The sequence below is a fragment of the Paramormyrops kingsleyae genome, chromosome 6 (assembly GCF_048594095.1).
Source record: "Paramormyrops kingsleyae isolate MSU_618 chromosome 6, PKINGS_0.4, whole genome shotgun sequence".
Classification (NCBI taxonomy): domain Eukaryota; kingdom Metazoa; phylum Chordata; class Actinopteri; order Osteoglossiformes; family Mormyridae; genus Paramormyrops; species Paramormyrops kingsleyae.
Window position 1 is genome coordinate 2324281 of NC_132802.1, and position 15031 is coordinate 2339311.

Consider the following 15031-nt stretch of genomic DNA (forward strand, 5'->3'; position numbering starts at 1 on the left):
ATTCTTAATAATAAACCTAGATCACTGTAAATTGTTCAAAAATACAAACCTTACAGCAGGTTATCCCCACATGAGGAAAACTGCGGTAAGTCTTTAAATTACCCCGCAGTAAAACTAATGGTGTTGGATCCCGCCCAGAGCGGGCGTGCCTGATTGGCCACGGCTCCCACAGCGAGCGCGCGGGATTGGGCACTCTCCCACAGCAAGCGCGCGGGATTGGTCACGCTTAGCAGGGGGCTCGCCCTGAGACACACAGGCCCCAGAACTCAATGCGACTGTCACGTTTGGCTTGTTGATCGCATTCCGCATTCAGGCACTTCAGCAGCAGTCCTCGCGTTGTGCCGTCGGTAAGCCGTGACCCGGCGGTCAGGTAAACACGCTCCACCGCACATCAACAAGCCCCTATTCTTTACCGATTCATTACTGAATGAAGCTTATCTGAAACTGATGCACTGAATTCCCCAATCAATCAGGAATTATTCCAAACCGTGAATGTTCCTGACACCTATACCACTGCGACACTGACGCTTGGTCAACACTGGTGACAACACTGGGGTGGAACTGGCTGCAGGTGTAAGCTCTTCCTGTTTTAGGGAACGCCTTGGGCTGCAGACGCCTACACCCGCTGGAACGTGGACGTCGGAGCTAGCAGCCTCTTAAATGACGCGGAGGGGAGTCCCGGGAAAACCCCGGGGATGAGAATCCCACTTCTGACAGGTCCTCGCTGAATCGGACGCCCGCAGCTGACGGCCGTCTCGCCGTAGGTATGAAACTTGCTCCCATCGATCCACGACGTTCCCAGCGGCCAAGTCAAGGACAATCTGAGCGACACCAACCCAAAAACCTCCCCTCCAGGAGCTGAAGCACTGAAACACGTTTTGTTTTTTTGTTTTTTTTTTTTATAACCTCCAGAAGTCCACTTTAGGCTGGTGTGGGGAGAGCACCATCACAGGACATGGGCCAGGAACCCCCACAGCGAGGCCTTGGATGCAGGCTGGGGCAGCGATCACTGACATCCACTCCCGCGCCCAGAGGCGCCACCACCAGGAACGTTAAGAGCGGTGCGTCCAAACCGAGCGGGAGGCGAGCTGGCGGCGCCGAAGGGGCTGAAACGTGGCCATCCTGCCGACAGATGGTATACAGGATGCTTTAATGAACAGATTATCTGCTGTGGGAAATTAACAAAAACACACAGCCCTCAAATTCCTTCCTCAATTAAATAAAAACAGGCAATTCATTTTTGCCAAATAAATAAATAATGACAGAATAAAATCTATATTAGACAGGCAGCAATATCCCCGGCCCCGAGGAGCTCTGGTCCCCATCCGGGCCGGGCCGCGTAAGCCTGCGCCCTCCTCAGAGAAACTCGCCTCTCATGTCTGCCGAGCCGGCAGGAAGGCGGAGACTCAGACACTCAGGCTGGACAGTAGCACGATTTAAGATGACCGCGTGACCACAACGCCGATGTCCAAGAGGTTGACAACACGGCCCCCTGGTCCCACACGTCATGATGGTCATGGGGGGGCACACAGCTCGTCAGACCGACGTGACCCGTTACGGGAGGTCGGACCCACCGGACACACCAGCGGGTCAGCACACACGGTGCTTCCTCTCGACAAGCTCTCCACCCTCTTTCGACATGGCCTTTAACAGAAATTTAGAAATCTCCGCACTTTCCATTTTTCAGGAGTTCATCCTGCAATGAAACCATTTCAGCACAAAACATCAGTGGCAGAAAAAAAAACAAAACTCAGAAACGCAGACAGTCACAGCTTATGTCTGTCTCTCACTCGCTCAGCAGCCAGGCAGATGACCGTGTAACCCTAACCCTAACCTCGTTACAGGAGCTCCGAACCGGCATTTTCCAGTTCTTCCCAAGCGGTCAAGCACACAGAATTCAGGGAATGCGGCCGCCTGCAGTTCGTGGTATCCAGACGAGAGGCTGGTTACGTAACCGGAGAGAGACAGTGATTCAGGTGTCCGCCCCGGCACACGCACTCTCCGCTCAGGGGAAATGCACATCGGTGATTAGCTAGTACACGTGTGGCATCAGGTTTCCCACGATCCACGTGGCAACAGCCAGGACGAAAGGTGGCCGAGTCACGCCTGTGCGTGGCACCCTACCCGCCGGGGGCAGCCCCGCCAGCCTACGCCGGCAGCTTAGACGGGAAGGAGACAGAGCATCGGCAGAGGAGAGGATAAGCGGCTCTCCTCTGCAAAACAGATGGATGGACTTGTGACAAAGGAGCCCAGGGGGGAGTCACACAAAAGGAGAGTAACCGGACAGAAAAATCTAGAACGGCAAAAACAGAGCAACAGAGACATATAATACCTTTTACTGTGATACCTATCCTGAGCTACTCCAGCTTAATAAAAGGGTAGAAAAAAACAAAGTATGATTGCTAAACATGGATGTACAGATACTGAGAGTCAGACACGGTGCCCTCCTGTGATCAGAACAGGAGCGCACTCTGAAACATACTACTGAGCAAAGCGAGACACGAGGAAGACCTAAAGAGCGCGAAGTTCACAGATGTGACAGAAAGGCAGGGAAGCAGCTCCCGCAAAAAGCACGGGGCCTCGTCCCACTTCTGCTTAACCCCGGGCGTGACAAGCCGGAATATTCCAGAGGAGCCAGGTCCCACAATCAAACTGCAGCGGACAGAAAGTAAGAAACTCCCACGCTGGGGAGATCATTTCATCATCTCTGAAATGCTGAAGCGAGGGGAAAAAAGCTGTGATTATTGTGGGGAGGGACACACACACACACACACACACACACACACAAACAGGAAGTCAAAGACAAAGCCGTCTGCAATAACCTAAAACAAACCAGTGCAGCAGATTAAGAAAGTATAAGGTTTTGAAAGCAGTGTGCGATCACAGGCCTGGGTTCCGTGTTCATACATCTGCTTCATGTTACCGTTTAATTACCTACACTGAACACAGACCCGACTGATTTGTGCACATTTCACATCTTTTACGTAAATGAGTTCTGGCAACTTCATTAATTAGACAGTCACTGTTGCACGGTGTCCCTGAATCGAACTCCTAAGACGATGCATCACCCAGGCAACGACCCGCATGCCCCACCCACTCTTGCCCCACCCACTCTTGCCCCATTCCCCCCAGCGCCCTGATCTGCTTCGGCTTGCCGCTGACATACCCACTGGCCAATCGCACGCGGTGCCACTCGCCTCCCAGCCGGCACTGGCTGCAGTGCAGAGGGGCGGCGCTCTTTTTTCTGTGCTCATTTTTTCCGCTAGCCTGGCGTCTGCTTCCAGGACGTCGTTATGCGCTCCATGCTTTATTGGTGCCATCTGTACCCAGCACTTTCTGCAGTGCAAACGTATAACTGTCCTGGGGGGGTGGGGGCAACGCCATCATTTGAAACAGAAAGAACACCCCTCCTGGGATTCGCTCTGCGTCAGGGACATCTGGTACGCCGAGACTTGAGGAAAAATCAATACTCCACTGCGATAAGGTGTTTAGCCAGATTGCATCAGTCATCCACTGCCCCCCCCCCCCCACTACACCCCTGCACAGCATGCTCACACAAAAAGCATCCCCGTGTAATGCTGGCGGCCCCTGTTAAAATTCCCCTCACAGGGCTTGGTAAACAGCCCCCTCTATCCCATTAGCCAGTAACAAAGGGTGGTGTGCGGGGGGAGACAGCTGGCCTGCTTCAAGAGACAGCTGCTTCATCAAAGGCATGACTCCGCCCCCCAGATTAAACCCCACCCCCAAATTAAACCCCTCCCCCAGGGTCCCAATCTTCCACATCCCTGGCAGCTAGGATGAGGGAAATCTGCCCATTCTGCAGAGAAACCGGCTTCGTCTGCATGCCGTCATCTCAGCAGTACCCTAAATGTACGGGAGACAATGACATTTGAGCAGGACCCCGAGAGAGCAGAGTTGGAAGGACTCTGTCCCACTGCAGTTCAAAGATCGCGCTGTTTATCATGCGCTGGTTCTGATGCTCTGGAACTGCAAATATTATAAAACAGGTGTGAGGAAATCCTCCGAACACACTCAGCATTCTCACCCCGCACAATTCCTTGGATCGAAAACTCAAACATGCCAATAATTGTACTCGTCTTATTCAAAACACCAAAAGTCAATTTCTATAACCATTTTTTAAACTATATTTCATCTATAATTCAAATTTCTTATTGAGAGAGAATGTGTGATTATGATTAATATCCTTTATCCAAATCAGCCAGACTGGGCCATCGGCGACCCGCTGAAAGGTTATGCTGCAGTAACACCTTCTGGGTCTGTCTAAGGCGAGCACAGTAACGGTAATTAACAGCTCATTAACGAAGCATGAGGGAGAGACACAGACGTCCCCACCACAACCCGAGCTTCTCCCTGCTTTCGTACAGCGCTGATGAAGTGAGCGGACGGGCAGCCAGAGCCGCCCCCTGCCCACAGCCCCCTTTAAATGCCCCACATCCACTTTGTCCCCACCGCAGAATCTTCATGACCCATCCGTGACCCAAATGAACCCTGAGGGAGCTCTCTGGGCGGATCTTCATGTGCACCACCTGAGCAAGCCCGTCTCCTGACCCTCATCGAACCCAAACGCACACTTACTGCCCATGAGCTTCAGGGTGCTACGCGTCATCTTCCGAAAAGCGTCTGCCGGGCCGGTCCGGAACATGCCTCGCCGCCGGCCGCCCATCTCGTCTGACATGACCAGCAGGAGCCCCCCCCCAGAACTCCTGTCAGAGTTCAAAGGTCAGGCAGCCAAACCAGCAGCAGCAGCAGGATGCTTCAGCTCTGTTTGTACTGGTGAGGACTTTGGTCTCCAATTTAAACCAGCAGCTTGTTTGTTTGTTTAATAGAGGGGAGGGGGATGGCAGGGGGCTAACTAGCTATGCAAACAACGCTTAAAAAAATGCTTTGGATTAGTGCCCCCCCTCTTTCTCTCATGTGGGCTCACATGAGGCACTGCGCTGCTTTCCCTGAGAATTTATCCCCGAGGTTTAGAACCCAGAGCGGGTGGGAAGATCGCAGGCTGTCAATCACTGCTCTAAACCTGCTTGCTATTGGCTGCTTCACCAGATACCAAACAGTGATTGACAGGGAACGTTAATCCCACCCACTCTGCCCATATCCCTGACAAATGTAGCCAGACTGAACTGTAAGCTGCGCGCTCTCCAGAATAGCCGCGTTCGTCATGTCACACAGAGGAGTGCAGCGACAAATTTACGATCCATCAAAGATATGAATCTCACTTTGCCACTGACGTCCTGGTTTACAACTCAGTGCTCGTAGTAACATACGGCACTATCAGAAACACAGGCTGCCTCCGGGGTTATGGGTATTCAACTTACAGACAACTTGTACTTACAAATGGACTGCCATAAAGCCCAATATATCAAAAATTCAGGTTAAATACAATGGCTTGTGATCAACATGCACTATTTTGTGATGCTTCTGAGAACATCGTGCAGCTTCAGTGGTACAGTACATTACTGCATGTAGGTATTTTAATACTGTATTATAATTATTATTATTATTATTATTATTATGTACTATATTATTATTTTTCCAACGTACAAATTCGACGCAAAGACAGACTTAGGGAAAAGATCTCGTTCGTAACCTGGGGACGGCCTGCATTCCATGCAGCTCATTTTAAATAACCGCCGATCCAATCAGGGCCCCGGAAAACACAGAGTATTAGGACGGGGCAGAGAGCCATGCGCGGGTGCCAAGCCACCGGCGGTGAGTCAGCCACCGATTCACTGCAGCTGCACGTCTGTCACAGAGGAAGCTGACCAGAACACGAGGATGATGGGACACAAGGGCCGTGCAAGCGAGGAGGTGCCAGCAAACCCCCCCTCAGACTCACGTGGGCCTAGTTACTCTATAACTGACCTGGCAGAAGCCGTGCTGGGGGACAATTCTGGACTTTGTGGGAAAAGTGGTGACAGCGACTTCATTTACTTCTTCAGCTCCATTTGAGACCACCATGCCGAAACGAGGGGGGGGGGGGGGGGTTACAGTCAGTGTTACTCAGCTCACATAAGCGTTCATTCGCATTTTTCTATTCACTTTTGTGGAAAAAAAAACTAAACCAATTCTTTAACTGCGGATAAGTAGCCGGCACAAGGGTACAACAGCTAAACCGCGGCTTCGAGAAGCTGAATGTCCATGTTTCCTTTGTTGAAAGGCTTCCTGCAAGGCTGAAGGTGCATATCCTGAAATCAGTCAGACGTAACGGCCAAGCACAGCCAATCAGACGGCAGCGTTGATGTCCGTTTTCAGTGTAATATAACAGACTTCAGGGTCATAGACAGCCTGTCCAGATAACTAGTCGCAGTCACCTGCAAGGGCATCTTAAAATAGCCGGTTATTTTCACAGCAAGCTAAATGTGTTCAAACCGAGCCCATATGGGAAAGTAAGCAAACAACCAAATACGACAGCTGTGAGAGATCTGGAGGGCCCAGGGCCACGGCCCCCAGCCCCAGCCCCAGCCTCAGCCCAGGACAGTCCCACCGCTCACTCGATAAACCTCAAGCCTGAGAATATGGAAATGTAACATTTTTCAGGAGCATTAACGTCAGTTCCTACCACGTGCAACACAGCTTAAAAAAAGACAGTAAACAAGTTCCAAAACAAAATCAGACTTGGTATCATTCAAGTTCAAGTTCAAAATAACACCTAAAATTAAACAGCCAACACCTGTTGCCAAAATCGATTACAGGTAAGGGGTTAAAAGAATGACGGACGGACAAGAGTGGTGACCGAGGTGGGCTTTCTACGATGAATCTTGCTGCTATTCCACTGGCCTTCCCACAGTAGCCTGAGATATTAATATTCAATAAACCAAGGAGCAGCCAGCCAAAAGAGTAAACGTGTTGTTCGTGTTTACACTTCTCCATGACCGACCTGAATCACTGCCCACTGTGAGAAACCTTTGGCACAAAAATCCCAGCTCACTCTCTGACCCCCCCCCCCCCCCGCCCCCTCACACCCACTTTTGGCTTGGTGCGCTTTTCAGCCAGCTACACTCGGTTTGCCGCGTCAGACGAGGGAAGAGCACTCGAACGACAGGACAAGAGCCGATCCGCGTCTCCATATGTGCATTCACGTTCCTCCGGCGCTCCAACACATGCCGTTTTTAGGGCCACTTTGGCGAATGCTACTGGGCATCTGCATCAGAGGCGTAACGATGGCACGGACAAGCAGGTTTAATTCAGAATCACATTCCCTGTGTTTACAGCATGGAAGCAGAATAGGATGCATGTTTCTAAGGGTCTTCCAACTTTGAGGAGCATCTCCTGTCACCTACGACCTGTACGCTCCATTCCTTCGTTATGTAGGTGACCCTCCGAATCGCTGCCCCCTCGGGGTGCAAATCGTGGGAATCTTCCTCCCCCCTAGGCAGGGTGGAGTAAATAGGCAGCTGGGCAATGGCACACATCACGTGTCTTGGTCCTGTTGTACCCTTGATCAGAGTTGCATTTAAAGTCCTCTGTAGGCTCCCTTAAGTCCATTCCGGGAGGAATCCCAGGCGTGCTATAAAGGGTTGTGAATATTGTGAATAAAGGATACCTGATTCAACCATGCCCTCGCCAGAAGTGATATTTCTTCCACAACAGGAAGAAAAGCTGCTATTTCTGTCTCCTGGTTTTTTCCCCCCGGTGCACGTATGCTGGCCTCCACAAACGGTAAAGGATACAAATCGTGTCCTAGCACCGTATTCCAGGGAAAGAGGAAGGGAAAAAAAATTTAAATCAAGACCACGCACAAACATGATTTAGATCTGCTGCAAATCCCTGAGACACACACACATGGGAGCCTGGCGCTGCAGTTACATGCATCGTCGCATCGGTGACAGGGAATAAACGAGCAGGGCTGCCTTCCGACGGGAGTACGGGCCTTTCTGCACGGTGCCAGGGAAAACAAAGGAACACACTCCACCAGAAAGCACTTTCAGGTCCCCCACCCCCCCATCTGCTGCCCACACAATCAACCGCCGTTCAGCCGCAATAAGCTCTGGCTGCATAAAAGCCCCTTCGCATCCCGACACCCATGCATGCTACAAAGGCAGCAGAAAATAGGTGCGCCAAGCTGGACGCACCATGCAAATCCCCCCCCCCCCCCCCCGCCAAACACATGCACACAATGCAGCCTAAAATCTGCCTCCCTCCAGTATGGAGCCTCAGTCACGTAGTGGATTTACCTGTTGGAGTCGCACTGGACGGTAGGCGGCTTGTCAGTCGCAGCCCCCGTCTGCCAGTCTGTGCACGACGGCAGCGCCTCCCTGTGTGTGCACCACCGGAGGTCCCGGGGGAGAGGGGAGTCAGGAGCAAGGAAAGGCACCTCCTTGGTATCAAGGCCGAGGGGGGGGGTGGCGTATTCCAAGGCGAGATTTACTACCGGCAGCAGAGTGGCGGGGGCAGAGAGAGCCGCGTCACGTAAGCCTGACTGCGGGCTCTCATCCTCGCAGAGAGAACGGAAAAATCCAGAAAAAAGGAATAAAAACACCACCAGAAAGACTCGAGTAAATTATGAAACGACTGCTGAATAAAAGCTGAATAAAAGCACAGAATCCGACTGACAGGGAAGGAGGAAGAGAAAGCAGGAAATGGCTGGTATGCGAAGCCCGTTTATCCCACCGTCCTCCTCCTCTTGAGCAGGGATTATCTGAGGAAGACAGAGGAGGTGGGGCCAGAGGGGGCGGGGCCATAAGGGGCGGGGCCAGAGCATTCAGGTCGACGAGCACACAGCACACACACACTCGCAGATTCTGCCTGAGCTGCTATTTCATTCCCTGGCAGACCCCGGTGACAAGCAAGCAGGCAGGCTCGCGTACACTCACACGCACGCACACGCACACACACACACACACACACACACACACACACACGCACGCGCACACACACACACACACACACACACAAAGGCAGTCCTTACCCAGGGACTCTGACATGAAGCAGGCGCAAGCAGACAGCCTTTGGGAAACGAAAAATCTATGCTGTGCAAATCAGCGGTGGAGGGGGTGGGCTCTGGTGGGGGCTGAGAGAGCAGGTGCCATGCTGGGGAGGGAGGGGGAGCAGGAGGGGCTGGGGGGAACCTTAATGAATGAGCACCTGCCAGGACTGCCCCTCAATCCTTCAAACCACCCACACAGGCACACACACAGTCACACACGCACACACAGTCACACACAGTCACACACGCACACACGCACACAGAGTCACACACGCACGCACACACACAGTCACACACGCACACGCACACACAGTCACACACGCACACACACAGTCACACACGCACACACAGTCACACACAGTCACACACGCACGCACACACACAGTCACACACGCACACACACAGTCACACACGCACACACACACACAGTCACACACGCACACACACACACAGTCACACACAGTCACACACAGTCACACACAGTCACACACGCACACAGTCACACACAGTCACACACGCACGCACACACACAGTCACACACGCACACACAGTCACACACGCACACAGTCACACACAGTCACACATGCACACACACAGTCACACACGCACACACACAGTCACACACAGTCACACAGTCACACACAGTCACACACAGTCACACACGCACGCACACACACAGTCACACACGCACACACAGTCACACACAGTCACACATGCACACACACAGTCACACACGCACACACAGTCACACATAGTCACATGCGGACATGTGCACACAAAGACACGTGCTGTGCTGCAGACCCTGGCCCCACCCCCATACCCCCCTCCCCCTGTGCCCCCCCAGCCTAAAGGACTGCACAGCAGGGCAATCATGGAGCTTGTCTGTCTTTAAGCCAAATGGAGTGAAGCTACTTCCAAAATCAGCACAAAGTGCAACAGAGCACATCACCCGATTCAGGCCCCAAGGGGGCATAGTGATTAAGGAGAATACCTGTTCAAAGGAGAATACCTGTTCAAAGGGGAAAACCTGTTCAAAGGGGAATACCTGTTCAAAGGGGAATAACTGTCATTCGCAGGGCAGCAACAGGCCCCTTGCCTTGCCATAGGCTCCAAGATGTGCTACCCAAAAATAATTCTCAGGAAAAGAAATTGTGGGCTTGTTGTCTGAAACAACCCATTTAAAATGTGAGTGATTACATTACACCAGCATCCCCTCACCATGCATCCACGCCTCTCTGCACACCTGATAATTATATAATGTATGTCCTTAAAGAAACCCTATAAAGGATCTGAGAAAACTTCTCAAAAGACCGGCATGTTGCAGGAGAGAGACAGCCTGCAGGGTCAAGTCAACCTGTTAGCAGTTTGGGAGCTCAGAGAATGTAAGATCATATTCCATCAAGGGTCAGAACGCCCTAAATCCCTCTACAGTGGTGTTTCTCAAACCGATCCTCAGGGACCCCAAAAATGTGGGCAAGCTGGAAGGAGCCGGGAGGGCGCAAAAACGTGGACTGTCTGGCAGGGAGCAAAAACGTGGACTGTCTGGCAGGGAGCAAAAACGTGGACTGTCTGGCAGGGAGCTGGGAGGGAGCAAAAACATGGACTGTCTGGCTGGGAGCTGGGAGGGAGCAAAAACGTGGACTGTCTGGCAGGGAGCTGGGAGGGAGCAAAAACGTGGACTGTCTGGCAGGGAGCTGGGAGGGAGCAAAAACGTGGACTGTCTGGCTGGGAGCTGGGAGGGAGCAAAAACGTGGACTGTCTGGCAGGGAGCTGGGAGGGAGCAAAAACGTGGACTGTCTGGCAGGGAGCTGGGAGGGAGCAAAAACGTGGACTGTCTGGCTGGGAGCTGGGAGGGAGCAAAAACGTGGACTGTCTGGCAGGGAGCTGGGAGGGAGCAAAAACGTGGACTGTCTGGCAGGGAGCTGGGAGGGAGCAAAAACGTGGACTGTCTGGCAGGGAGCTTGGAGGGAGCAAAAACGTGGACTGTCTGGCAGGGAGCTGGGAGGGAGCAAAAACGTGGACTGTCTGGCAGGGAGCTGGGAGGGAGCGAAAATGAGGACCATCAGGCTGCGTCAGAGTCCACAGAAGCTGGTGTCACACTGGAAGTTTTGACCACACTCAAGCTCAGAGGAAATTCTCTGTCCTTAATATTTCCAGTTCAAGCCCCAAAAGGAAACAACTCTTGAGCTAAACATCTGAGGGGCTTCAATACAAAACTAGGGGTTTCATTTAAAGCATGAGCCCAGACAATAGCGAATGAACAACAAAAATAATCTCCAGCAGTCAGCAGTGTTCCAGATATTGGCTGGTTTGTGGATCCCTACATTCTCCCCACAGGTAGGGGAGCGTCCACGGCACAAAATTCTTAAGTAAGCCAAGAAAAAAAAAGACCTGAGATCTGAGGTTTATTTTTTCAGCAATTTAATCAAAACCTTTGATGCAAAGACGCTGTGTGGTTACCATGGAAACACACAACCGTGAAGGTAGTGATAAGGCTTTAACAGCTGAGGGGACAGCAGAGAGGAACTGCTGTGCGGTCTGCTGGACAGAGCCTCCTCGATCATGGCGACGATGTCAGGCCCCATGCAGTGCTACGGCCTCCTCAATCACACAAACTCATCACAGGAGGCTTGATACACAGAAACGATGACCTGGATCCGAGTGCTACTGCCGAGATGAGACAGGCAGCTCTGTGACATTTCACCTAAATGTTTCTCCCTTTCGCCAGTTTCCTGTCTGGCTACTGTAAACACTCTGTGCTCTATCCCACGGACAAAACACAGCTTCCAAAAAAAGAACAGTTCACAGTTCAAAAAAGAAGCAAGGTCAAGCTCAGCTATCTCCTCCCCCCAGTTCGTTATTAAAAACTTCCAGTTGACAGCGAGCTTATTTTTTCCATGGACACCTGAGCCCAGCCAAGCGTCTGACGGCTCGCCACCATTCCGAGAGCGACTCGGGCAGCCGGGGGACGGGCCGGGCTCCTAGACAGGACACAGAAAGGCAGGAACACGCGCACCGCCGTGAACGATAATGAGCAGCCGCTTCCTGCGGGGTGTTTAGCGGCTCGGCCAAGGGCCCCCGCTGCCGGGGCCCACAGCCTGCCATTTCACACCAGAACTCCACTCCCGGAACCGCCACCCACAGCGGTTCTGTGAATCCAGGTCCGTAACCACCACTATCTTACAACACAGCCAGCTGACCAGAAAGAACAATAAAACACAGCATAATATAACAAAAATGCAACAGTCTGCTACATCGTAACACATCTTAGCTGGGAGTGTGCAAAGTCTCCAGTGACCACACCACCACTGAGAAATTCATAAGCCGTACTTACTACCAAAGGCAAAGTCAAAACTTAACTTCATCTGCTATGGATTGAGGAGCATTTTCAACACAACTTATCAGGTACCAGCTTAAACATAAAATTCATTTACAGGTAAAAGAAAAACCTAGACGGTACTGATTGAGGTCAGTTCTTGGGTGCTCCATACGTCAGAGATTACATCATTGCTACAGGAGCTTTTGCTTGCAGACGGTAAGAATAGGTCCAGTCTTCCTGAGGACTCATATCACAGGGGAACCACATGGAGACACTGATTTATATGGAGGGACCTCTAAAGGTGTCGAGCCGAGAGAGGAGGACAAAATAAGGAAATACGGCAAACAAATCATACAGGTTATGATAATACAATGACATGGCAGCCTCCGTGCACAGGTAATGTGTGTCCCCATCTGCATACGGCTCTGTACATGTAGGCATGCAACAGCATCCTGCAGTACCAGGATGGGATACAACGCATATATGGTTACACACACACACACACACACGCACACGCACACGCACACGTAAGGTAAACCTATCCTTATGGGGACCGCTCATTCATTTCAATGGGAAAAATGCTAACGCTAACTATGACAACCTTAACCCCTACCCTGCCCTAACCATAACCATAAGAAGCCTAACAGAATACAAGAGTTTTTGTATTTTTAGTTTTTTCATAGCAGTCACCGAATTTTATAAAATAGAGTTTTCCCTTATGGGGACCAGGAAACCGGTCCCCATAAGGGAAAAAAAACGGATCCATATTTATCACGTTATGGGGACATTGTGTCCCCATAAGGATAGGTAAACCCGCTTGCGCACGCACGCACACACACACACACACACATAAAACTGCTGGCTGAGGAGTAAATCGCCATCAAATCATCCAGTTCCTTTTTTCACACTGATATACGAGTTCATTTACTTTCTGCTCGGTCATGTATATCCGCTATTCCACTGCTAACAATAGATTTTTCTTTTTGGGGGTTTTACAAATGCAGCCAACAAGTCCAGGTCAGAAAAGGAGTTTGTGTGTATGGCTCAGGTCTTACACACCCTCACAGGGGCAGAGCGATCTCCCAGCAGCCTGCAGGGCCTGCATCTACAGAGAAACCTACCAAGTCATAAACTACACAAAATTCAACAAAACGAAGACAGCGGACAGACATGCTGCTGCCTTAGTAGGAATCAAAGTTAACTGTGTCTGTCCTGTGAGCCTGACTGGACTCTCCACCATCATACTGCCAAATCACTCAGTTTCTGAGGAGATTTAATTTCAGACTCATAACTTCCAAAAAAAGAACATACTGTATAGTTAATCCATGTTGGCAAATCTCCCCCGGAACCCTGCATTACTTTGGACATATCTTTGATTTTGACAGCTGGTAATTTATAATGTTATGATGGTAAACAAACCTCCAAAACAAAACACCTTTAATTTAAAACAAAAACAGAAAGAGAAAATGATTCTTTTCACCCCAATTAGATTCAGGCTGAGCGGGGGGCAGACCCACATCAACATGAAACATTCAATATTCCCTTTTCTTTTAATTTAAATTGGAAAACCCATCACCATAAAAACTCCAAATGCTAGTCCTATATATAGCACAGTTAGCTGTTAACATGAAAAGAGAGACTGCATTTACAAATAGGGCCCAATGTCATCGGAAACGTCTGTGCATTATGACACGTCTGTTTTTAATGGAGTTATTTAAATTTATTTCAAACTTTTACAAATTTGGTCTACACGAATTACGGTATCATGTCGCTGTTAGCTACCCCAATTTTGTGTGGATTATTTACCAGTTTAACAAGCTTATAAATGAATGGATTAATGGATTTTGCTACTGACACGTACATACTAGTGACTAGAATGTCCTTCTGCACCTGTTTCTGTTTCATATTTGTTTTTCTTTTGTAACATTTTTTCTCCACTAAAGAAGCATTTCCGTGGCATCTAAACTGTATGCCAGGTTTCTAAAAGTGTCATCTTGAGGAACTGGCTCTTAACCAAATACGGTTTCAAGGCATTTTCCCCAAACAGTACTCCCAGTATATTACACCCAGGCCAATAATGGAGGTTTCACTTAGATTCAATTTAAAACCGGGAATGTTTGCTATTCCGGAGTGACAGACAGGCTCCGCATTCCGCTGCATCTGCTAACGTGTCCTTAGCCACGTGCTGCTGCATTAACGGGCACTTTTACTCCCAGAACGTGCCAGTCCGCCACGGCTTAGCGGACCGCGAGACCGAAACACTAGAGCGTGCCGCCGCAGCGGGCTCGCGGGGCTAGACACCGAGCTAGCACAATGCTACCGCGCGAACACCGCTTACATCACTGCATGCTATTGTTAATAGTAACCGTTATCCTTTCCAGCGCAAGGCAAACGCATACGGACTTCGCTTACCCGGTCGCGGAGCTCCTTTAAAAGTCGTTTTCGCTTAACCTCACACTGGTGGGCGCCGCCGCTCAGTCTCCGCCGAGGTTCTCCGGGCGGAAGTTGAACCGCGCGCACAGATAAGAGAGCTCGCGCTGCCAGCTGCTGCAGCTGTCACTGCCCAGTGCAGTGCGCTTCCCCTCGGACGCCGCTCGCCGGCCAGCTTCATTGCATGACCTGCCCTCTTCGCCTGTGCCCTTCTTACATGCATAGGCAAAAAAGTAATCATTTGTGTTTGCAGTAATAACGTCACGGGGTTTTGCGCTGGTAACATGCGCAATTCCCTAATTGCACACTTCGCAAAATGGGGCAATCCCAAC

At 50.7% G+C, this 15031-nt stretch overlaps 1 protein-coding gene across 1 annotated transcript in view; it reads right to left on the reverse strand.

Moving 5' to 3' along the window:
• mib2 (MIB E3 ubiquitin protein ligase 2) overlaps positions 1 to 14881 on the reverse strand; it is a 58968-nt gene extending 44087 nt beyond the window's left edge. The window contains exon 1 of the mRNA XM_072713370.1: positions 14682 to 14881. The gene's annotated coding sequence lies outside the window, so the exon portion shown is untranslated. The remainder of the gene's footprint in view (positions 1 to 14681) is intronic.
• Positions 14882 to 15031: the final 150 nt, after the last annotated feature.